Source organism: Microcebus murinus, chromosome 12 (genome assembly GCF_040939455.1).
Source record: "Microcebus murinus isolate Inina chromosome 12, M.murinus_Inina_mat1.0, whole genome shotgun sequence".
Classification (NCBI taxonomy): domain Eukaryota; kingdom Metazoa; phylum Chordata; class Mammalia; order Primates; family Cheirogaleidae; genus Microcebus; species Microcebus murinus.
Genome location: NC_134115.1, coordinates 81,292,569 through 81,316,333, shown reverse-complemented (window position 1 = coordinate 81,316,333; position 23,765 = coordinate 81,292,569). Strand labels below are relative to the sequence as shown.

General features: G+C 54.8%; 1 protein-coding gene across 2 annotated transcripts in view; it reads right to left on the bottom strand.

Moving 5' to 3' along the window:
• DAB2IP (DAB2 interacting protein) overlaps window positions 1-23,765 on the bottom strand; it is a 187,878-nt gene that overhangs the window by 151,474 nt on the left and 12,639 nt on the right. The window contains exon 1 of one of the 2 annotated variants that reach the window (XM_012771768.3): window positions 10,645-10,765. The exons of the other annotated variant lie outside the window; for it this stretch is intronic. The gene's annotated coding sequence lies outside the window, so the exon portion shown is untranslated. Of the gene's footprint in view, window positions 1-10,644; window positions 10,766-23,765 lie in introns of those variants that run through there. 2 annotated transcript variants of the gene reach the window in all.

Genomic DNA, 23,765 nt, shown 5'->3' with positions numbered 1-23,765 from the left:
GAAAAATAAAGTAGCCACTTCGATTCCTGCAGCTACTAGGTGGCAGGGCAGGCCAGGAAGCCCCGGCACCCCATTTCGAACCCATGCCTTTTTCGGCTCTGCTCCCCCACCCCAGAGCCGTGAGGAGCAGGCAAAAGCCAACACCACCACCGCCACCAATGCCATCAAGGTGTGCAGAAGAGCCGCTCACTTCTCACCACCTGAAACCTCCTCCTGTGCCTTGATTTTTTTTATTATTATTTATTTATATTCCACTGGGCAGCATGTCCCAAATATGTACACAGGTCATTTAGTTCTAAGTATTTAAAAGGAGTCCTGGGCAAGAAGGCGCCAAAACAGCAAGTTGGAAGCAAGAGACACGTGGCCAAACCCATCAACATCCTCAACAAGATTTATGTCTCCAAGCACGTGGCTGCCGCTTGATTTATGGGGTCCCTGGAGCTGTTCTAGGAAAGGGCGAAGCTCTCCGGGGAGAGCAGCATCATCATCCTCGAACGGCTCGGCGGTCATCTCGATCACGGCAGAGGCGGCACGGGGCCTCTTCCTGCCCTTGCACTGGAAAGGAAGCGAAACTGTTTGCCTTGATTCCATTAGGTAATTAACTAGACAATGCGGAGAGGAATTCCAGCAAGGATATAAATACTTAGGATCCCTGTGCCGGTTGGTGAGGAGGATGTCAACAACAAACAGGAACTCAGGGGAGAGGTGAGGGCAGCTGAGGTGGGTCCCCAGCTAAAAACAACAGTGGCCCAGGCGGTTTATAATTACAGGCTAAGCCGCATGCCAGGCCTGTGATAAGCACTTTACATTCATTACCTCACTGAAGCCTCAAAACATCTCGATGACAGTGATGTAGGCGGCACTATTATCCTCATTTGACAGATGAGGAAACTGAGGCGCGGGCAGTGAAATGACCTGCCCGAGGGCACACAATGGGAAGAGACAAACCCAGCTCTGATCCCAAACTCACATCTTCCTCCTCCATGTCCCTCTGCTTCCTCTCCAAATGCAGGACTGAGATAAAGGGGGCTCTAGGAATGTCCAGGACACATAGGGAAACTGAGGCAGGATCAGACCCCCCCCCTCCCCTTTCCCCAAGTAGCCTGACTGCCAGGCCCGGGGGCTCCCAGCTGACCTAGCTGCTCGGGAGCTCAGGAAAAGTGGTTTTGCAATTTTGTTTGCAGAAACCTGAGCAGCTGTCCCAGGACGGCTGTAGCCCCACTTCCTCTGGGGCTCTCTCAAACACCTGACACAAGCTCTTCTTTCTACACCAACTTGTGGCTTCTCCAAAGGCTGAGCCTGCTTGTCTGTAAAGGGGACCCTGGTGCTTCTCGGAAGGGAGGGAGGGAGGAGCAGAAGAAGCTCTGACTTGTTTGCGCCCCGCCTCTCCCCCACCCCGCCCCCCCCAGCGGGCCTGCTCCAGCAAACATTCACCATGCCTTACACAGCAGAGGCGAGCTCACAGGGCCACGTGGAGGCCAGGCGGAAGATAAATTTCAAGCACCTTAAAGAAATCTTTTTCTCTATTATCCCCTTTCTCTATTCCTCAAAGCAGCTCCTTTAAAAGCCCATGTTCAGAAACCTTTTTGTTTGGCTGACTTGAGACCCTGGGTGTCTGTCTCTACAAGAAAAATTAAGAACTAATTCATACAGTCTCTTTCATTCAGACCTTTCCCTACCCAGAACTGCCTTCACCAAAGGCAGTAAGTTCTGGAAAGGGGCATTGGCCAGAGTACCCCAAGACCCAAGACCCTTGGTAATAATAATGCAAATAATAGTGCAAATAGTAATACAAACAAAAACACATGCATTTCATGAATGTTTACAGTGTGCAGACACTGTACTATGTCTTCTCTCTCCATGTCTAACTTTAACCTAACAACAACCCTAGGAAATAGATATATTATTTTTCCCTAATTTATAGATGAGAATGCTAACGATCAGAGACGTGAGGAAACCTTGTCTAAGGTCAACCCGCTGGCAGGTGGAGCAGCCAGGACTCAAATCCAGGTCTGTTGGATGGACCCCAGACCACACAGCCCCCTTAGCCTCTCCGCTCTGCCAGGCTCCCCTGGGGATGGCAACAAGTTACCTGGTGCTTGCCCCAACTCCTACCGAGCCCAGGATTCAGCAGCCGTCGACAGACCCCTGTTCAGAACCTGAATCAACACCTAAATGCTCTCTCCACTCACAGAGAAATGCCCTCCACAGCCCCTGCCTTGAACATGCCATCTGGGGAGGATGGGGAAGGAGCTGACATCACCATCAAACAATGCTAACGAGTCGCAGGGGATGGAAAGAGATGGGCCCGGGACTGGCCGGCTGTGAAACCAGGTCTTCTAACGTGTCCTTCCTTTCACAAAGCCTGGATACAGCTGTACCTGCTCTCCTCTGCTCCCCCATCTGAATACTCAAGGACAGACTTGGAAGGGGAGGATTGAGAACAATGTCATTATAGAAAAGGACCCCTTATTCATCCCCTTCCCACCCCTCACCTGCTTAATCATGCTTGGTTTCTCTGTATTTATACTTCCACAGTCCCTCAGGAGGTAGCCCAGCAGCGAGGGGAGCAGAGCGCCCGACACCTCAGGCTGCGGAAGACCTGCGTTCAAACCCTGGCTCTGCCCTTCCCAGCTGGGAGACCTCAGGCGAGTCACTGCTCCTCTCGGAGAGGCTCCAGTTTTTCATCTGCAAAAAACAGAAATGACAGCAGGACCTCCGAGGTCTATTCTGAGAATCAAATGGGCAAATGCTTGGAAAGCCTCAAGCCCAGTGGCTGGCCCACAGGAAGGGCTCAGAAAGCGGGAGCTGCTAGGTATCATGATTACAGCCCAGAGAGGTCGTGCACCGTGCTCGGGGTCACACAGCCCACGTGAGACAGAGCAAGTGCTAACATGAGGTTCTGGCTCCGCTCCAGGCTCTTTCCTGACACACAGCCGCCCTCCTGGGAAGCTCTGAGACGGCACCGTCCACGTGCTATTCGTGCCCCAGCGGCTTCCCCAGGCCCACGGTTCACGGGCCAAGTACAAAGTCCCAACCAACAGGCTTGTTCTTACACACACACATCAAGCAGCTCGGAGTGAAAGTTCCCAAAGCCTGGCACCCTCCCCCATCCAGAGGTGAGTAGTGATCTCATCCCTGTGACTAAGCCCACGCCGACGCCGCCGGGAGCCCTCTCTGGGAACCCACAGGCTTGGCGCTGCCGGCCTGGCCGGGACGAGTCAAGGCTGCAAAGCTCAGATTCTCACAGAGCTGGGGAGCCCTGGCTCTTGGGGCCGAGGAGCAGGGTGGCTCTGAGGAGTGGGGTGCTGCTGCAGCCAAGGACCAAGAAGGGCCTGGAAATCCAGGTTCGGATCCCGGTTCTGCCGTGAGCTCGTCAGGAAGTTTTAGGCAAACCCAGGCCTCTGTCCACGCAATTCTAGAGTGGATGGATTGCACCAGAAGATTTCCAGTGGTCCGTCCAGCTCAGGTCTGGCTTAGTTCCTGTGCTGCCCACCAGGGCTCTGCCTAGCTGGGGAAGGAGCAGAGAGCTAACAAAGACACAGGTCAGGGGGCAACGGCCACTACACGTGCAGGTGAGGCCCGTGTCGCAGGGACGATGGGTGCAGGCTGCCTGGAGAAGCTAGGGCAGGACTGGGGGTCCTAGGTGGGGCGGGGCAGGGCGGGGCGGAGCTGGGAGGAAGAGAAAACCCATCCAGGTGGTCTGGGAGCTTGCCAGGGGCACGGCATCCGACACCCTGGACATCCCACAAAAGTTTCAGTGAACCAGCCCACAAGAGAAGGCCTCCCCCAGAACTTCAGCCGCTACTGCCTCCTTCCTCTGGCTTGATTCCTTCCGCCGTGGGGAAGACAGATGAAAAACAAGAAAAAGCCGAGAAACTCAGACACAGACTTTGCCCCCAAGAGGGCTCCTCCAGGAACGCAGGGGCAGCAGAAAATGGGCTGTTCCCTCCTCCACCGTGGTACGGGGTTCCAGGACAGGTGGGACGGACAGGGTGTCTTCTGAGTGTTTAAAACAATCTGCTCTACCAAACATCACAAAGTGACACCTGTAGCAAAGCCAGGGAGCACATCATTGCACTGTGCTGTTGATGAAGCAAAAAACTACCGTGCTCTGTAATCTTTGGTGGCTCCCTGTTGCCTGATGGCAGCATGTTCACAATCTTCATCGTGGCATTCGAGGTCCTCAATTTGGGGTCCCAGTGGTATTTTTCTGCTTCACTCGCATTACTGCCTTAGCCCCTCACCCCTGTCCCAGCCAGCTGCAGCCTCCCATGCTCCCCAACCCCACCAGGAGCCTTTGCAGCCGGGGCTGCAACTCGTCCTTAGTCTTCTTGCCACTCTTGCTGCTTTGCTCAAAAACCTACCCCTATTGTTTCAACCAAGCCCCTTCCCTCCTGTCGCCTGTTGATCTAATCCGGCTCCTCATTAAAGAACGCAGACCTGGCGGCTGGGGGGCGGAGGGCTCTGCCTCTAAGTCTCAGGCCAGGGACTGGGCACACGCCGCCCCACTCACCAAGCCGCGGCGCGACCTCTACCTACGTCAGCAGCTGCCGAGCCACCCAAGTGAGATAATGGAGCCAAAGGGCTCTGCACAGCATCAAGTGTGACACGAACTCAGGGGATTAGGATGTCTATTTTTAACTCCCCACATCCTGGCTGAAAAACAAATCCCTCACACACCCTCAGATCCCTATCAGGGGGGCCGACGGGGCCCTTTGGGAATTCTCTCCTCCCGGAAGCTCGCCAGCTTTGATGGCGTTCCCTCTGCCGGGAAGGCTCTGAGGTCCCTGCTCCGGCCCGGGCTGGCTTCCATCACGTCTGGCTGGGTCCCCACTGCCCCCAGCAAACAGCCATTTCCTGGTGGACTCAGTTGTCACACATTCTCCAGCCAGTGACAGCCAGACAGGGTCGCCAGAGATACTGGAAAGGGCCAGCAAAGATGCTGAGAAGGGTCCCTCAGTCATTTACTGACTCACTTACCCCACTTTCCCTCCCCTCCCCCCCCCACGAAGTGGGTCCTGCTCTCGGGTCACCCAGAGGGGTCAACCACGAGGCATCCGTGCTAGCATGCTTGGTCTAGGGGCAGGGCCAGGGTGGAGACAGGTAAACTGACAAGGCAGCAGTATGTAGGACATGCAGTGACAAAGGAATGATGGGAATATCTTGGGTATCTTAATAAAACCAGACAATCATCAGTCTCTCTCCCCTCGTCCAGTCCCCCCTGCATCCATCAGACCTTACTCCAAGATGGGTCTCTATAGGAATCAGCCACTGTGACCCACAAAGAGACCTCCTGCCTGGCCCACCTGCGCAGGTGTTGGCCAAATTCATAAAGATACTGCAGGTTCGTTCTACCTGGTCCCACCTTCCCCACCTGCCACTGCCTGAGTTCACTCTCATCAGATGATACTAGCAGGGAAAATGACACCGTCACAGAATTTAAAAGGAAAAAAAAAGTCCTCACTCTGAATGGGGAGCCTCCTCCTGGCCCCCACTCACAGCTCTGCGGGGGACGGGGAGGGGGTGAGTAGTCTCTTTCTGGCCAAGCATGCTCAGCCAAGTGTCTCTTCTCAGCGTCCTCAGCAGAAAGTCACAGGGGGACGGAGCGGGGACCAGGCTCTCTGTGGGAAGCACTTTACAAACCAGACAGTTTTATAGCAATGTTTTGTGCCTTAGTATATGTTCTTTGTCCTCACTTTTGCTCTTTCCCTTTTGGCCTGTGGCGCTCAGGCCCCCCTGAACTCAGGGACAGACGGTTTCCAGGGACTTTCTGACCACAAATAACTGTGCAACCCTAGAAAACTCATGTGACCCCTTCAGTGCCCCTAAGGTCCCGTCTGCAGGGGGCGCCCCCATCACAATCACAATAATCCCTTTACAAATGCTCTTAAGAATTCTAAAGTATCTGGTGAATTTGGGTCACTCTCACTGGAGACCTGAAGTTCGGCCTGCAGGTAGGGACCGACAAGGTGGTTTTTCTCCACCTGCTTCTAGGCCTGTCTGGCTTCGATGCCACAAAACCAGAGTAGACTTTATTAAACAGTGGACCGAGGATGGTCCAAAGGAGGCTGGGCCGTCTTTCTGCAAGCCCAAGGCCAGCCCCGAGCACAGGCTGGGCAGCCTTCGCTTAGATCGTGCTGGGGAGCGGGGTGCACGTAAAACGCGGAGCCGCAGCAGAGGAACCAAGCCGGGTTCAAAGCTGGCCCGACTCTGCAACACTTTATGAGCATTTACTAGACCAAGGAAGGGCCTTGCCGGCTCCACCCGCCGTGTGGGCGCTGAGATGACAGGAAGGGCCGGGCCCTTGGCCTGGAGAGGGGCAGAGCCCACCGTGGGAGAGAGGCCAGCCAGCGACGCAGTGCAAAGCAGGTGGATGACAGAAAGAGCCACAAGCCAGGACCTCGCGGGGGATGAGACCAAAGGGAGGTGGCATTTGTGGTGGACCCAGAGGCACAGGAAGAATTTGGGCAGTGAAGCAGTGGCAAAGAGAGAAGGGCATTCTGGAAGTCACAGGCAGAGGCGGGAAACACGAAGGCTGAGGAGCAGAGGAAGGAGCAGGGAGGAGAGTGGGAGCCAGCCGGGGTCCTCGCTGGCCAGGCCAGGACGCACAGGTCTGGTCCTGCGGTGGCTAACAGAGAGCCGCTCACATGACAGAGGGCGAGGGGAGCAGAGGGCAGTGGCCAGCAGCGGCTGTGGCCTCCCAAGGCCGTTTCAGGAAGCCGGGCTGCTGGGCGCCCACCCTGGGCATGGGGAACGGGCAGCTCCCCACGCCGGCCCCCAGCCAGCTCCTAGCCCCAGGGAGAGGTTACAGCCATTCCGGTCCGGTTCAGGGAAGGCCGAGGAAGCCCACGGGAGAGATATGTGGTGGCTTCGGAGGGAGACAAGAGCCCCTTACACATTCCCCTGGTCTCTTGGCCAAGGCTACCCAGGGCTGGAAGGGGCTCCGGCTGGGTTGGTCCAAGAGCCCCCCTCTCCTTTTGGGCTCCTGTCCATAACCCCCAGACATTGCCACTGTCAGCCTCTTGCAGTGCTCAGAATGCAAAATACTGTTTAATCCTGAGGTAAGCACCTCACCCCACCCTGGGCTTCCCTGCTACCTGCCCCCACTTCCAGGTGTCCCAGCCCTGCGAGATGCTGAGCCCATATGGGCCCTTCTGGCTGCTTTTATAACAATTCCCATGCAGCACCCTGCCCTCCAGCCCAGCCCAACCCCTCACTCATGCCCTGAGCCCATCATGGACACCCTCTCCCCAGAAATGCAGACAAAAGTACAACTGGTGAATGTCAAGGTTGGAAAGAACCTCAGCGATCTAGCCAAACAGCCCCACCTCTGTTCCCTTTATGAACGAGGAAACTGAAGTTTTAGGTGACCAGCCCTGCCCAGGATCACAAAGTCCAATCGTGACCCAGGTCCTTAAGCTTCCAGATGAGGCCCTGGCAGCAAAGCCACAACCAGGTGGGGCAGAAAAACACGGAGGTGTGAAACACAGTGCAGAAAAGGCCTCTGCTTATTGTTAGGAGACCTGGGTTCAAGTCCTGACTCTACCACCATTCCCCTCGGCAAACACATACACATTAGAGCTTTGGACATGTCACTGTAGTTTCTTGGACTCCAGTGTCCTCTTCCATAAAATAGGTGTTTAACAATTCCATGCTTTCAGCAGGACCAGGCGGAATAAAGGCAGAACAAGCACTCCGTCCACAGCACGGCTGGCAGGCCGGAACTGTGACGCTGCTGAGGTCTCTGCAGGAGATGCCTTTACCCTGTGCGCTCCCACAGTCAGCCCAGCCCAGCCGGCCCCAGGACAGACGTGTGCCCAGAGCTGCCCAGGGCCCGGCAGAGCGGCCCTCCTGGGGGTGGATGGAGACTGGAAACACAGACGCACACAGAACAGAACCCCCCCCCCCCCCCGCCCCAGCGATGCAGGCCCAGCACCTCCTGGCTGGGAGGGTCAGAGGCCATTGGAGGAGGAAGGTGTGTTTTGGGGGGACAAGGAAGATTCCTGCCCACCTCTCCAGGGTCCCCATCACGCTGGCTGAGAGACCTGGGCACAAGGGCCTCATCCATGGTACACCAGTCCTTCTGGAAAGCAGAAGCCAGAGGTCTGGGTTTGGGGGTGGGGGTGGGCACAGGCCCGTCCCCATGCACATCGATGTGTGGCAAGAGAAGTTTCACCAGGGCTCCTCTGTCCACCACGGGCCTTTGCCCCATGACCCCTGACATCCACCCAGGGGGCTCCCACAGCCCGTCACAGACAAGAATCACTCTCCAGAGCGGGTGTAACAACCTGCCCGTTTTACAGCTGGGAGGAGGCCTCAGAAAGGAAAAGTAACTAGCTCAAGACTTAAATTCAGATCTCTTGAAACCCATAGCCCAGATTCTCTTCCTAAGAGTACCTTGGAGCTATGGTTCTCAAACTGTGGCATGCAGTGGAACAGCCTGGAGAGGTTTATTTTATTTTATTATTATTTTTTTCATGCTCTGATTTTCCAATTAGGCCTGTGGAATTTTTTAAAGTGCAGATCCCTAAGGCTGGAGTAGAGATGAAGAATCTGCACTTTAACAGGTGCTCCAGGTGCTTGCGACAAAATCATCGCCAGCCAGCACACACCACAGCCCCAGGCACCCGCACACACACACCTGCCTGCATGCAAGCGTAGTAACAATTAGAAGCATGTCCCTTAACCTCTGTGAACCGTCTCTTTATATGCAAAATGAAGATAAGAAAAGTATCAACCTCATGGGTTTGTCTTAAGGATACAATGAAATAACACTGGTAAAAGCCCTGGGCCCAGGGCCTGGCATATAATAAACACTCAATAAATGGTGCTAGGATCGTTAACCTGAACTCAGTGCCAGTGTGCTGAATGCCCGGCACCAGGAGACTCCAGTGAATAATTAAGCCAGTAAGAGATGCCTGAAGGGTTGAACTAGAACCAGTGGGTAGAAGTCACAGGGACACCGATTTCTGCTCCAAACAGGGACAAACAGGGAGTTGCCCAATCATGAAACTGGCCACCTAGTGAGTTCACCTTCACCAGAGGATTCTAAAAAGGCTAGATGTTCACCAGGCGGGGATGCAGCACCAGGAAGAAAGAATGGGGAGCGGGTGGCCCAGATGATCTTGAAGGTGACTTGGGGCCAGATCTGCAGGTCAACCCCTTTCCCCATCATGCTGGTTAATGCCTCTCCTTCCTATTTACAATAGTTACCTCCAGGCAACGAAAGGGGGTGGGGAAAGGGGGAAAGGTCAGGATAAACAGAAGCCTGGTACTTTCTGAATAGGTGATGGCAGGGAAGGGGATGTGTGGGGCCCTCTCGAATCTGGGGCTACACACCCATTGAATTGTATGTCCTTGTGGGTGTGTGCTTTGCACACTTTTCTCAAAAGGGCTGATTGATTAAGAGGGGCTGGTCCTAGAGAGACAGAGAAAGAAGGGGAGAGAGGGGGAAGAAAGTGGGGCTGGTCTTTACCAACTTTTGAGAGGAGGGGAAACTGAGGCACAAGAGTGCTGGATCCCTCAGACAGCAGACACAAGCTCCAGGATGCAGACTGGCTGCTCAAAGCTCTTGTTGCCCTGTGAGCCAGGTGCTTTCCACACCTTACCCCACAAAAGCCTCACTACAGCCCCTTGGGATGGGACCTTTGAGCTCAGAGAGGTTAGGAAACCTGCCCAAGGATACACAGCCAGTGAGCAGTGGGGACTGAAGTTTGAACCCAGGTTCTCTGTGCTCCAGAGCTGAGTGTTTGGTTGAGTTTTTAACTCTTAGAATAGTGTCTTAGGTTAAGAAAATACAGGCGTTGACATCCACAGGAATAATGTTAAAGATTATGATCATCAGTGACAAGCTACCTACTCACCCACTCACAATCAAAATTAAGGTAGAATATCCCCCCTAAATAGCAGAAGGGGGCAGATGGAGAGGAGGGGAGTTTCCCTACAACTCACACCAGATAACACAAAAAGAGTGGACCATCCAGAAACCAGAAAACCCCACAATCATTCCCACCGGGCTGGGAATTGGAACTTAGGTGTCTGTGGTCCCTGTTCTCACTTTGCCTAGTTCAAGGTATTTTCATGGAGTGTGGAATTCAAAGCAGCCCAGGAAGCAGAAAAGAGACCTCACGACCTGGCCTCCCTGATAACTGAGGACTGGTGACGACTGAGCAAAAAACACCCAAAACTTGAGTGCCCCTGGGGGTGCCTGGCTCTGGGCAGAGGGTCGGCTGCTCTATCCCCGACCCCAAGGGAGAGCCGAGGAGGGTCTGGAGTAGGCTGGAGACACCCCCCCCCCAAGGAGTCAGCCGCCTGCAGGGCCCAGCTGGGGGCGCCTTCCTCGTGACACCCCTGCTGTCCTCTCCCAAGGTCCCAGCGCCAGTCAGCCCTGGGTCCTGGTTGCTGCAGATGTAGGCAGGGCGCACAGTAAAGTTTAAAGGGTCAACGCACGGCGCAAAGATCCTTGCGGGAGGGGTCGGTAGGGTGAAAACAGGGTACTTAAAGCGAAGTCGCGGCCTGTTCCTCGGTCCCAAACCCCAGTGCCTCGCATCAGGGCCCGCGATCCTCTCAAAACCCGATCCCGCTCGGATCCCCGCAAGCCCCCGGGGCCCCCGCAACCTGGCCCGCGGCCCCGGCTCTTACCTCTACGCGCCGGCCGGGCCGCTGGGCGCTGCCATCCCGAAGGCGCCGGAGCCCGAGCGGCCCAGGGCCGGGGTCGCGAAGTGGCGGAGTCGCGGGGTCGCCGGGCGGCTGCAGGAAAGTTTCCGTCGCGCCGGCCGGGCCGAGCGGAGCGGAGCCGGCCGCGCGGGCGGCGGGCCAGGCAGGAGCGCGCTCCGGCCGGCTCCGCACCTCCCCCGGCGCCGCCGCTCTCCGGCTCCCGGGCTCCGCGGCCACTCGGCCGGCCCAGCCCTGCCAATCGCAGGCCCCGCCGCCCGCAGCTCCGCCCGCGCGGCCCGGACCGAGGGGGCGGGGAGGGGCGGGGCGGGGGCGCACCTGTTTGGCCGGTCGACCCCACCACCATCACCCCGCCCAGGCCGCGCTGGGCAGGACCGGCCCCCTGCGCGCCCCGCACGCCGCCGCCCCGCTTTGGCCCGGGATCGGGGCCCAGCTCCCCTCCTCCCCTTCCCGGGGTGCCGGCCCCCAGGAGTTCAAAGATAAAACCCCGTTTTAGTCCCAGGGCTCTGGGGGTCCGGGAGCGAGGGGTGGGACGCGACTTTGCTTCTCTCTCCCCTCTCCGCCCTACGGCGCCCGGCTCCGCAAGGGGCTCCGCGCGTCTGCTGGCCCCTTCGTCTTTCCCGTGCTCCCTGCCCGGATCTCCGGAGCGCAGGGGCCGAGCACTGATGCGGGACCAGATTCGGAAGAGGACGATGGCGCGGGGCGTCACGGGGAAGACACCTAGGACCCCCACCAATGTAAATTCCCGAGGACCCCAGCTGGCTCGGGCGAACCTCAAGCGAAAGCTCGCGACCCGCTTCAGCTGGCCCCCAGCTTCTCTCGGGGACACAGCAAATAATAAAGCTTGACGATTTTATTGTCCCATTTTCCAGATAGGAGCACTGAGGCCAGAGGGGAGCGAAGGTTTTTCGGATCGTAGTGGAAGGACCGCGCGAGCTTTTCAAACTAAAAGCGAGTCTGCAGGGAGCGCCTGGCTTCCGTCCCCGGCCCTGTGCCCCTGCCTGGGTTCGTCCCGCCTGGGCCGCGGCCGCCGCGCTGGGGTCGGGAGGAGACGGAGGCCCCGGCAAGTGCCCGGGAGAGCGAGGGCACGCGGGCCGCGCCCGCCTTACCTCGGCAGCAGAGCGTGTCCTCGCAGAGCGCGCCGGCTGGAGGCCCCAGGAGGGGCAGGGAGGCCCAGGCCAGGGCACGGGAGGCCCCGCCGCCGCCGCCGGCTCCCATCCCGGACGGCCTCGGCCGCGCCTCTGCCCGCGGGCCTTCCACCCTCCGCGGCACCCGGGGGGCCGCGCTGTGCCCGCGGCCTTGGGGAGCAGTCCTGGGCCAGGCCCGGGGCGCGGGGCAAGCAGGGCTCCCGGGCTCCCTGGGCTGTCCCGGCTCCGGCTCCCCCGGCGGCCGCCCGGGCTCCTGGCGGACGCAGGGCGCGCTCGGCAGGGCGCTATTTTTAGCGAGAGCTGCTCTCCCAGTCGGACAGACAGAACCAGTTAATTCGGCCACTGGAGAAGGGCCTGCATGGGGAGCTCCCCGGAACGGCAGCCGCAACTCTGCTGAAAGCTGATCCTTCGCATTCCTGCCTCTCGAGGCGGCAGGGCGGGAGGACGCCTCTAATTCCAGGGGGAGGCGGGCGTCCTCTCTGAAGGCAGCACGTGGGCCCCACTGCTCGCCCCGGACGGGGCTCTTTAAATCGGCTCCGAGACCTGGCGGGGCATCTTCAATCTGACCCCCGCCTCAGACGGTGTCCGGTAGAATGCCCACCTACAGTCCCACCTTCCTACTGCTTTCTGGCACTGGGAAGAGCCTTCCAGAAATGGGATCTGGGCTCTGGCACGCGCCAGAGGCTGGCACGCAGTCGTCGCCCAGGAGCTACTTGTTAAAGGGAGGCAGGAAGGAGTGAAAATCGGATACCAGGGGCGGTGGACGTCTCCAGCGCCCGAGCAATATGCAGTGAGTGCACAGGGTGGCGTTGAAATCCGACGGAACCCCTAGTCCAACACTTTCCAGCTGTGTGACCCTGGCAAGTCATCTCACCTCTGTGCCTCCGTTTCCTCTTCCGCAAAAGGGAGTGTTAGGACCCCAAGAGATGGTATGTGAGAAATCCTTTTGTAAGCAAAAGCCACGCATGGATGTTCATGGCGGGTGATGAGAGGGGTGGGACGTTGAGTATGGACGTGGGTCTGCTCTCAGGAAGTCACCAGCTCTTCTAATTCAAGGCAACAGGTGCTGCTAAGGACCTGCAAAGGGACAACCCAGCTGTGCGGTATTGGCCTAAGGACAGATAACTAGGCCCATGGGCTAGAGTAGAGGCTGCAAAAATAAACCCACACATGTATGGATGCTTGATATGTAGCCAAGGTGGCACTGCAGGGCAGAGGGGGAAGGGTGGACTTTCTCATAAACAGTCCTGGAGTGACTGGATGTCCATATTTAGGAAAAAAATGAGATGGAATCCCTACCTCACACCATGCAGAAAAGATCAATTCCAGGTGTACTGAAAATATAAACACAAAAAAACTCTCAATAGGAAAAGATGTCTTTTTTTTTTTTTTTTTTTTTGAGAAGGATCTCTCTCTCCATTGCCCAGGCTGGAGTGCAGTGGCACAATCATAGCTTGCTGTAATCTCAAACTCCTAGGCTCAAGCCACACTCCCACATCAGCCTCCCAGGTAGCTAGGGCTACAGATGTGCACCACCATGCTTGGAGAATTGTTTTACATTTTGGTAGAGATGGGGAGTCTCGCTATATTGCCCAGGCTTGAACTTCTGGGCTCAAGCAATCCTCCCACCTTGGCCTCCCAAAGTGCTGGAATTACAGGTGTGAACCATGCACCCAGCCAAGGGTGTCTTAAAGATAACTCAAAAAGCACAAACCACCAAGAAAAAGATTGATACAGTTAATTAAAATGTAAAAACTTCTGTTTATCCAAAGAAGGTATTTACAATACAGTATCCAAAATGTACAAAGGCCTTCTACAAACCAATTTTCAAAGAAACAATGGGAAGTTGGGCAAAATATATGAACAGGCAATTCGCAGACCTCAAAAATGTGTAAAAATAGTCGGCCTTATTAGTAAGGAGAGAAATGTAAAATAAAACCCCAGGAAAGTGCCGCTTCACACCTGTCAGATTGGCACAAAACCAAAGTGGGGCAGAAGTCTGGAGCATGGAGAACTTTCATACGCTGCTGGCAGGAGGGGAGATGGGTGCAGAAGCCACTCTGGAAAGCAATTTGGCAGCATCTAGAAATGCTGAAGCTGCACATACCCCCGTGACCCAGAGTCTTCTCTTTGGGGACACACCTAGAGAAAGCCTTGCTCGTTACAACAGTGTTTGCACTGGTAAGGAATCTGAAACAGCATCAACGTCCATCGGTAGAAGATTGCAAAACTGAACTGTGGAACGGTCAGTGAGATTCTATACTGCAGGAAAATGAATGACTACATTTGTTATGTACCTCAAATCTCCAATGGGGGAGGGAGAGCATGTTGCACAAGATCAAATTGTATAATATCATTCATCTAGATTTTTAAAACATGCAAAACAAAATATCATGCATTGCATAGGAATGTGCAGATGTGGTAAAATTACAGAGAATTCGGGGAGTGATGAATACACCATTCAGCAAAGTGCTTACTTCTGGGGGGTAGAGGAAGATGCTCGATGAAGTGGGAGGAAGGGGCTTCACCCATCTCAGTAAAATTTTATTTCTTGATCAGGGCAGGAGGTACACGGTATTTGTCTTATCCTTCATAACCTTTTTATTAAGGTACAGAACAAGTGTGGTGGGAGGCCACGTAAAATCCAGGCCTGCTCTGAACTTCGATTTCCTTATTTTAATGGTGCGGCTATCGTGTCTGGGAAGTGCTCAGCACAAAGTCTGGCTCACAGTGAAGTGCTCAGTGCCCCCCCACCTAAGCACCACCTTGCAACCAGGTCTCCCAACCCCCCACGCTCTATGACACCCCGCCCCGTGCATTTGCACACACTGTCTGCTCATCCAAGAATGCCCGCCCTCCCTATCTCTGCCAGACCAGCGCCTGTTTCTCCTGTTACAGTCCAGCTCGGACATTCCAGCCCATGGGAAGCAGAGGGTTCCCACAGCGCCTGCCCACTCTACTGTCCATACTTATCACATTGTGGATTGTTGCACCTAGATATATGCATCTGTCTCCTGGAGCACTTTATGAGCCCCTCCAGGTCACAAAGCTTGTCCGAGTCACCACTGCAAACCCACCACCTACACAAGGCCCAGCTTCAGGAAGGCTTGTCTGATGAATAGTAGGGCTGAGTGGACCCACATACTCAGAAACCAGAAGGGGGCATCCCAGACTGTCCAAAGGAAACAAATCCACCACCTGACAGATTGACCACTTGATCTTCATTTGCTCTTGACAGTGACCTTCTGAGTCACAGCGTGCTGTGTTCACATCCAGGCTGAGCCGCTTGCCAGCTATGCCACCCTGGGTATGCTCCTACATCCCTCCGAGCCTGTTTCTGGGTCTGCACAACTGGCGTGTGACGAGGGCTTATCGCAAGGGGTCATTATGAGGCTCCAATGAGATCATAGTGGAAAAATGCATGGTCCCGTTCTGGGTACAGGTAGCAATTATGTGACTACTGGTCAGGAGGAAGATGTTTGCTTTGTAGATGAGGGTGGAAGGAATTGGGTTGGGTTACTATGAATGTGGGAGGCTGATCAAAAATTCCAGGGGTGTTTTCCAGTTGTGAACAAAAGCGTGCACCTGGAGGCTGGCCAAGGAGATGGGAGGGTCAATAGTGTGCTCCAGATTAGTGCTCCCGGGGCTCCGTCCTCCTGTCCGTGGTCCCCCTCCACCGCCCCAGGTGAGGGGCTGTGCAGCATTTCAGAACCACAGACCCTCCTCTCTGTCTCCCCACGTCCGCTCTGGCTCCTTCCAGTCTGTTCTCACACGTAGTCCAGGGATCCCAATCTGGACCCATCTTTTCCTTGTCAGCTTCCATCTGTAAGGGCGACAGAGCCTGCAGCACCTTCCCCAAGGGACGCGTCTGAAGTGATTTACCAAATGCATCGTCTGCACTATGTATGCAAAATCCACACATGTCGGCTTGTCGGGAGCTTCCATCAAGCAACGTACAGGATAGCAAATTGCTCATGGCTCAGACTCTAGGCAATGAATTGGCCAATGTTTCATGTTGTACAAACAAATGGATATATGGAGTTGACAGGCTATATGGTCACTGGAAAAGAACAGCACTGTGTGCTTCAATAGTCCCGATGAGACTTTCTGAGCTCATGAGCCAATCCTCTTTGATGCAGATCTCTCTGGACAACGTAATGTTATCCTGGTGACATGGACATTAGCTACTGATGGCTCTTTGTGCCATGCAAACAGCCACGCCAGGCATGAAGCCCACCACGCTTAATTAAGGGCTGTCATCATTCTTAATGGCTCTCAGGAAGGTCCCCAGTGACGTGCTTGTTGGTAAAACCAAAGGATATTTTTCCATCTTCATCTCACCTGACATCTTGGCAATACTTAACCCCATAGACACTTCCGCTCCGTTCCGTCTTACCGTACTCTCCCAGTTGGTCTCCTACTTCTCTGGTCACTTCTTCCCCTCCTTGGCTGACCACATTTGACTCTACTGAGCTGCGGAAGTTGGAGTTTGAGACTGTCTGAGTCTCTCTTATCCTTTTAGATTCTCTCCACAGGCAACTTCTACTGCTCAGGCCATGGCTCCAACCACTGTCCTTGTGCAGGTGACTCCCAGGTGTTTATCCTCAACCCAGTCCAGGCACTGTGGCCTCTTGCCTGGACTCAGGTAAGAACTGAGCTGGTTCCCAGCATCTACCTCGCCCCTCTCCCCTAAGTCCCTATTGGTTTGTCCTCATTAAAGCACAGATCCAATCCTATCACTCCCCCTTCTGCTTAAAAGCTTCCAAAGGGCCGGGCACAGTGGCTCACGCCTGTAATCCTGGCACTTTGGGAGGCCGAGGCAGGCAGATCGCTCAAGGTCAGGAGTTCAAGATCAGCCTGAGCAAGAGTGAGACCCCGTCTCTATTATAAATAGAAAGAAATTAATTGGACAACTAAAAATATATAGAAAAAATTAGCCGGGCATGGTGGCACATGCCTGTAGTCCCAGCTACTCTGGAGGCTGAGGCAGAAGGATCGCTTGAGCCCAGGAGTTTGAGGTTGCTGTGAGCTAGGCTGACGCCACGGCACTCTAGCCCAGGCAACACAGAGAGACTCTGACTCAAAAAAAAAGCTTCCAGCCGGGCGTGGTGGCTCAGGCCTGTAATCCTAGCACTTTGGGAGGCCGAGGCGGGCGGATTGCTCAAGGTCAGGAGTTCGAAACCAGCCTGAGCGAGACCCCGTCTCTACCAAAAATAGAAATAAATTATTTGACCAACTAAAAATATATATACAAAAAATTAGCCGGGCATGGTGGCGCATGCCTGTAGTCCCAGCTACTCGGGAGGCTGAGGCAGTAGGATCGCTGAGCCCCGGAGATTGAGGTTGCTGTGAGCCAGGCTAATGCCACGGCACTCACTCTAGCCTGGGCAACAAAGTGAGACTCTGTCTCAAAAAAAAATAAAAAATAAAAAAAATAAAAAAAAAAAAGCTTCCAAAGGCTTCTTGTTGCCTCATGTGACCTACCAGGCCCTGGGTGGCCACTGCCCACCTGTCCAGCCTCATTTCTTGCCATCTTCCCCCTCTGTCTCTGCCTTTAGCCACTTCAGCCAATGTCCACGTCCCTAAATATGCAATGTTCTTCCCAAGACGCAGCCTCTGCACAGCAGGTTCCCCTCTCCAGAGCACTTTCCTCTGGCCCCTCCTCTGTGAGGCCAAGTTAGCCTCTTCCGATGGAAGCTTAATGGCATTCCTAGGGGAAGCCTTCCCTAGCCTCCCACACTACGCACCGTGGCCAGAGCCACTTTCCTCCATGGCCGTAATCACAGTGGTTGGCTGTGCCTTCACTGTGTGATCACTGGGTGCACGTGTCCCGCTCTCAGGGGCTGGGCGTCCCTGGGCACAGGGATCACGCCTAGCTTTCCTCGGGGCTGCACCTCCTCCCAGCCCCAGCAAGGGCCCCCACAAACAGCAGGTGCTCAGTGAATGTTTGTCGAATGAATGAGTGAATCCCGTCTGCTTGTACACCCGCATTGATAGGCTCTTTTTATAATGATAACAGTTGGTCACTGTTAGTTGCCAGAAATTTCTAAACATCTATGTCCATTGATGTGTATGCAAGCTTGAATGCTTTGCCAGGTGCTTTGTGTGTTCTCTCATTTAATTCCCATGACCACCTCTAAGAAGGTTCTAGCATTATCTATTTCCATTTGACAGATGAGGAAACTGAGGCTCAGAGAGTTTAAGCAACTCGAGTAAGGTCACACAGCATGTAAATGGCAGAGCCTGTACTCAAACCATGTCTGCTTGATTCCAAATCCTGGGCTTTGTAACCACACCACCTTTTCCATGCATACGTTTTACAGTCATATAAACTGACCAATAACGTAGTCGCCTACTGGGGGGGAGGGCCTTACTTGAGGATGGAAGTGAGACTCAAAACCACACCACTGAAGACCCAGGCCCACAGGAGTCCTGGAGCAGGGATGGCAGGGATGGTGGGGGAGGAGAGAGGAGCTGTGATGCGGTGTGCGTGTGGGGCAGTGACGGTCACGGAGAATAAATAGTAGAAACATACAGGCCTCGCTCATGCCTCTGGGGCTTTGAGAATCCGACACCCAGAGCGGGTGAGGCTGGTGCAGACCCCGTGCTGAGAGGAAGGACCAGGCGGACAGCTGGACGGACGGCTCTGCTCCCCAGGGGGACTGTTTTGAGGGGGTGCAGCCCTGAGTCTAATGGGTCCTGGATGCTCTGATTCCACCTTTGCAGTTTCCCTCCCCCCCCCCCCCGCACTGTCCATGGAGTCCTCAAGTGCCTAAGTCAATGTCAAAGCCCCCCTCCCCCCTCTGTGCAAGGCTCCGGGCTGGGCGTGAGGACACAGACAAACAGAACAGTGAGCCGCTCGCAGGTGCAGTGGGAAGAGACGGGTGACAATGCCACCAGGGGCCATGGGACACCGCTGTGTGCTGCCCCTGGCCACATGCAGGATGGTCCCAGTGTGTCCCTGAGCACAGCTGGCAACTGCCAAGGTGAGGGTGCAGGTGGGCGGCCGTGAAGCCCTGATGCCAGGCCGGGGCGGGGCAGGAGGGGTGGCTCCAGGAACACTTCCAAGGAGATGACCTCGGAGTGTGTCTATAAGGAGGAGGGAGAGAGAAGTTAGCCAGGCAGAGAGGAAACGGCCCATGCAAAAGCACGGTAGCATGAACCGGCCCCGCGCTCCGGGAACTCCAGTCAAGCGTGATTGGAGCATCAGGCGTGAGGGAAGCAGCCGTGAGCAGGGTGGGAAAAGAGGCAGGGCTGGGTCAAGGGGTTCCTAAATGCCATGCACAGGAGCTTGGACTTTGGGGGGCCACTTGGGGGGACATAGCCAACTCCTGTGTTTTCTAAAAATCCCTCCATCTGGAAGAGGTGGACGGATTTGAAGGGAGCAGACTGGAAACTAGCAAGAGCATAATCTGGGGAGGGACCGGGAGGTGAGGAAGGGAGGACAGACAGCTGGGGGTGGTGGTGGGGTGGCTGGAAGGAAGAAGAGAGACCGAGCCAAGGCTCACGCTGGGAGCCTTGGCTCCTCCTAACACTCTGGGAGGCCAAGGCAGGAGGATCACTTGACCTCAGGAGTTCTAGACTGGCCTGAGCAAGAGCGAGACCCCCTCTCTACTAAAGATAGCAAAATTAGCCTTGTGTGGTGGTACACACCTATAGTCCCGCCTAGTCAGGAGGCTGAAGCAGGAGGCAGGAGGATCGCTTGAGTCCATGAGTTTGAGGTTGCTGTGAGCTATGATGACGACACTGCACTATAGCCAGGTGACAGAGTGAGACTCTGTCTCAAAAAAAAAAAAAAAAAAAAAAAAAAGGCCGGGCGCGGTGGCTCACGCCTATAATCCTAGCACTCTGGGAGGCCGAGGCGGGAGGATTGCTCGAGGTCAGGAGTTCGAAACCAGCCTGAGCAAGAGCGAGACCTGTCTCTACTATAAATAGGAAGAAATTAATCGGCCAAGTAATACATATAGAAAAAATTAGCCGGGCATGGTGGCACATGCCTGTAGTCCCAGCTACTCGGGAGGCTGAGGCAGGAGGATCGCTTGAGCCCAGGAGTTTGAGGTTGCTGTGAGCTAGGCTGACGCCATGGCACTCACTCTAGCCAGGGCAACAGAGTGAGAGACTGTTTCAAAAAAAAAAAAAAAGAAGGAATATGAGAGATTGGATGGTTGCTGGAGGGGAATGTTTTGGGCCTGAGGTGGTGAGTACTGGGGATGTGCCACCCAGATCCCCCCAAAATCCCCAAATAAAGGACTCCCTCCCCCAGGTGTGGGGAGGCTGCTGGAAGAAGTCCCTCAGCGGTCAGCTTCTTGGGGGCTGCCTCTGTGGAAGAGAGGGGTCACCTCCTTCCTGGTGTGCCCTACATCCAGTGACTGACCAACCCAGGGACATAAAGGCCCATGGCACTAGTCAGGACAGCTCAGATGGGCCACCCCAGCCATAGGCACAGAGGGGCTGAGACCCTGGCTTCCTGCACAACAGCTCCACTCCCTCCCCAAGCGAGCGCAGCCCCCGCTGACCCTCCTGCACTCTAACACATCTCAGCCCTGCTTCCTGGGGAACCCGGTTGGCAACAGGGAGGACAGCAACAGGGAGGACGGGAGGCACTTGCTACAGGTCCCAGCTGGTGGGGATGACCCGGCAGAAAGTGTGACTTTGAAGCTGCCAGTGAGAGAGGCCAGCAGTACCCAAGGGGCAGGCAAGGTCCTGGGAGGGTGGAGATGTTGTTTGTCTTGAGACAGAAGCAGAAGTTGGAGATAACTTGGGGTCGGGATGAGGTCAGGAAACGGGAGGACTCAGGGTCTTAAGGTTTTGTTTTGTTTTGTTTTCCTATGCAGCCAGAAGTAAGGTTGGCTGCTGGGAGAGGGGTAGGTATGAAAACAATTACCTAAGAAAGTAATCACTACAGTGTGTGATGATTATAGCCACAGCAGGGGTAAGGAGTGCAGGGCCTCAACAGGTGGCTAGGAGTTGGTCAGGCTGTGTGCCCATAGGGGAAAGTCATCCCAGGCAGGAAGCCCAGCTGGGGAGGATGTGAGGGGTTGGGGGTAGGATTGCCAGATGAAATACAAGATGTCTAGTTAAATGTAAATTTTATATAAACAATGAGTACTTTTTTAGTATAAGTATATCCCATGTAATATTTGGGATATACTTATACTAAAAATTATCCATTGTTAACCTCTTCCCCTTCTGGTCCCATCCTGCCACCAGCCTCATCCACCAGTGGGTCCCCCACACTCTGGCTCAGGTACTTCTCAGATCCCATCCTATCCCTCCAGTGGCTCCCCATGGTCCAAACTCTCAACTGATTCTTACCACTGAGTTTAAGAAAAAAAAATTTTTTAAGCCCCAAGCCCTCAATTGGTCATTTCTCCATTTCCCAACCTTCAGCCACCCTCTCGACTCATCATCCAGCCTCGAACACCCCCCTTGACTCTCCTGCCTCTGGGATTTTTGCTCAAGCTGTTCCTCTCTCCCTACCATGCCCTCTCCCCAAGTCCACTCCTCCAGGAAGCCCCCTGGGTCTAGAGCCCTGCGGGTGGGCGGACACGGTCATCACCCCGGGCCAGTAGCAGCAGCCCAGCGCCACTTCACTTCTCTGAGCCTCCACTTCCCTGGCTTTAAAATGGGCACAATAACTGCCTGTCTCGCCGGGCTGCTGAGGGAATGAGAGACTGTGTAGGAAGCATCAGACACACTCCTGAACGTTGGCCCTCTCCCTGCCTGCCACCCAGAGGGCATGAAGGCGCGTTGGCTGACCTGAACTGACTCAAAAGTCCCGAGCTTTTACGGTTTAACTTGTTTCTCAGGATTACCGTGCCCGACAGTGGAACTTGGGCAAATTCAATTTCCCCTATTAGGATGATCTGAAAAGAGATGATTAATGAGGCCACCGCAATTCTGATTGTGTAATAGGTTTCTCCCCCGGTTGACAAGGGGCCAAACCAGCTCCCCAGAAAGGACCCGATTCGGAACCCAACATGGCGCCCAGCCTCTCCGGCTGTAAGCAGGTAATACCTGCCGCTCACGTTTTAGTCCCAGGCTCTTTCCCCATCCCAGACCACAAAGATGATTTCTTATAACCATTAGCATAATTACCCAACTGCAATGCTATAGAGCAGCGATTAGATGAGCCTGTGATTTTCGCACAGTTATTTGTCTCAAGTAAGTCACCTGAAGTTCATCTGCCATCAGGATTCATGGCTGCGCTCTGTAATCGTAGGGAATTATTTTGCTAATAACAGAGGTACCTTGATCTAATTTAGGTTTAATGCCAGGAGGTGCCCTCCCAGAATAATCAGCTTCAGGGCAATTCCAATTTCCAGGTTTGTTACACGTTCTGGATAGGAGATTCGATTCAAGGAGGCTGAAGTTACTTCTTTATCACCCAAAGTCATCTAGGGGCGAAATGGAATCCTACCTCTACATGTCTGCAGAAAAATGCAGGGAGAGGCCCAGCCACACGGAGCCAAGCCAGGGTGGGCGCCCAGCCAAGGGGAACGGCTGGAGGACACTGATGGGTCAGGACCAGGTCAAGTTAGATCCAGACAACCCTAATTTTTCTCACTTTGATTCATTATCTTATTCACCCTTTTTTTTTTTCATTTCTGGTGTCTCTTCTCAGCAAGACCTAGTCTCTGCTGTTATTTGAGTACAAACAATGGTAACAAACACTCATACAGCCCTGCTCTAGGTGCATAACCCATATCAACTCATGACAGCCTATGAGGGAGGTGGGTGCTACTATTATCCCCACTTTACAGATGAGAAAACTGAGACAGAGAAGTTAAGAAACTTGCCTCAGGTCACATAGCTAATAAGGGGCATAGCCGGGATTCGAACCTTCCTCAAGTGCATACACAAGGAATAATCCCGAGCCCACCAGGAACTTTTCAGTTATTAGCAATGAGAGCTCTTATTTACAATGCCTCTGGGACAAGCATGTTGTTAGCCCTATTTTATAGAGGGAGAAACTGAGTCTCAAGAGGTCCTAGAGTGTAGCCAAGGTCAATGCAGTGACCTGAACCCAGGAACTCTGATTCTAGTGCAGCCCGGTGAGGTGGTGCGAGCGCCTGTGTCCCGGCTGTTCGGGAGGCTGAGGCAGGAGGATCGCCTGAGTTCATGGCTGTGTCGTGGGCGCTGTGATCGCACCTGTGAATAGTCACTGCACTCCAGCCTGGGCAACATAGCGAGACTCTATCTCTAAAAATAAAAAATAAATAAATAAAAGCAGACCTAGCGCTGCCTTAGCTAAAGCTGGAAAATCTGTGAAGATTTCTGAACGGCTTTGACAAGCCGCCCGGCTCTGTTCCCGATCCCTGCTTTGGGGCGGTTCCTCTTCCCCAGCCCCAGCCCTTGCCCTAGAAACCAAGTGTGCTCTGTTGTCGCTCCCCGTTTCCAAACAAAACCCACTTTCAGATTCCTGCTCATTCACGCATATGTTTATGCTGTCAACAGAGGGCTGTGTGGTCCAGCAGGAAGGACCAGGAGGTAGAGGTGGCTCTGTCACCCCGTCCTCCCTGAGGGGGGGGGCGGGGGGGGAGCACGTTTGTCTTCCCATCTCACAAGAAGGGGAGGGTTGGACCAGGGCTCTTCAAACTAACTGAGCCACAGAACCCTCATTGCAAAGGCGAAATTCCAGGCCAGCCCAACGTGCCTCTCAGAGGCCCGGAGCAGAGGGGGCAGAGCTGTCCCCAGGGCAGAGCTGTCGCAGGAAGGAGGTCTCTCCTACACAGACTGCTCCGAGCTTCTGCTTGGACGCAGCCGGAAGCCCACTGGCCTGGACAGAGTCTATTGGCTCTTGGGGCTCTTAGAGCCAGGAATGTGGGATCTGTGGACAGTCGGTGATGCCTGAGGTGCTACATGGGCAGCTAAATGCCTACTGGGGACCCCCCAGTGGGACCCCCACACCCCAGCCCCCTGAACACCTGTGTGGCCTTG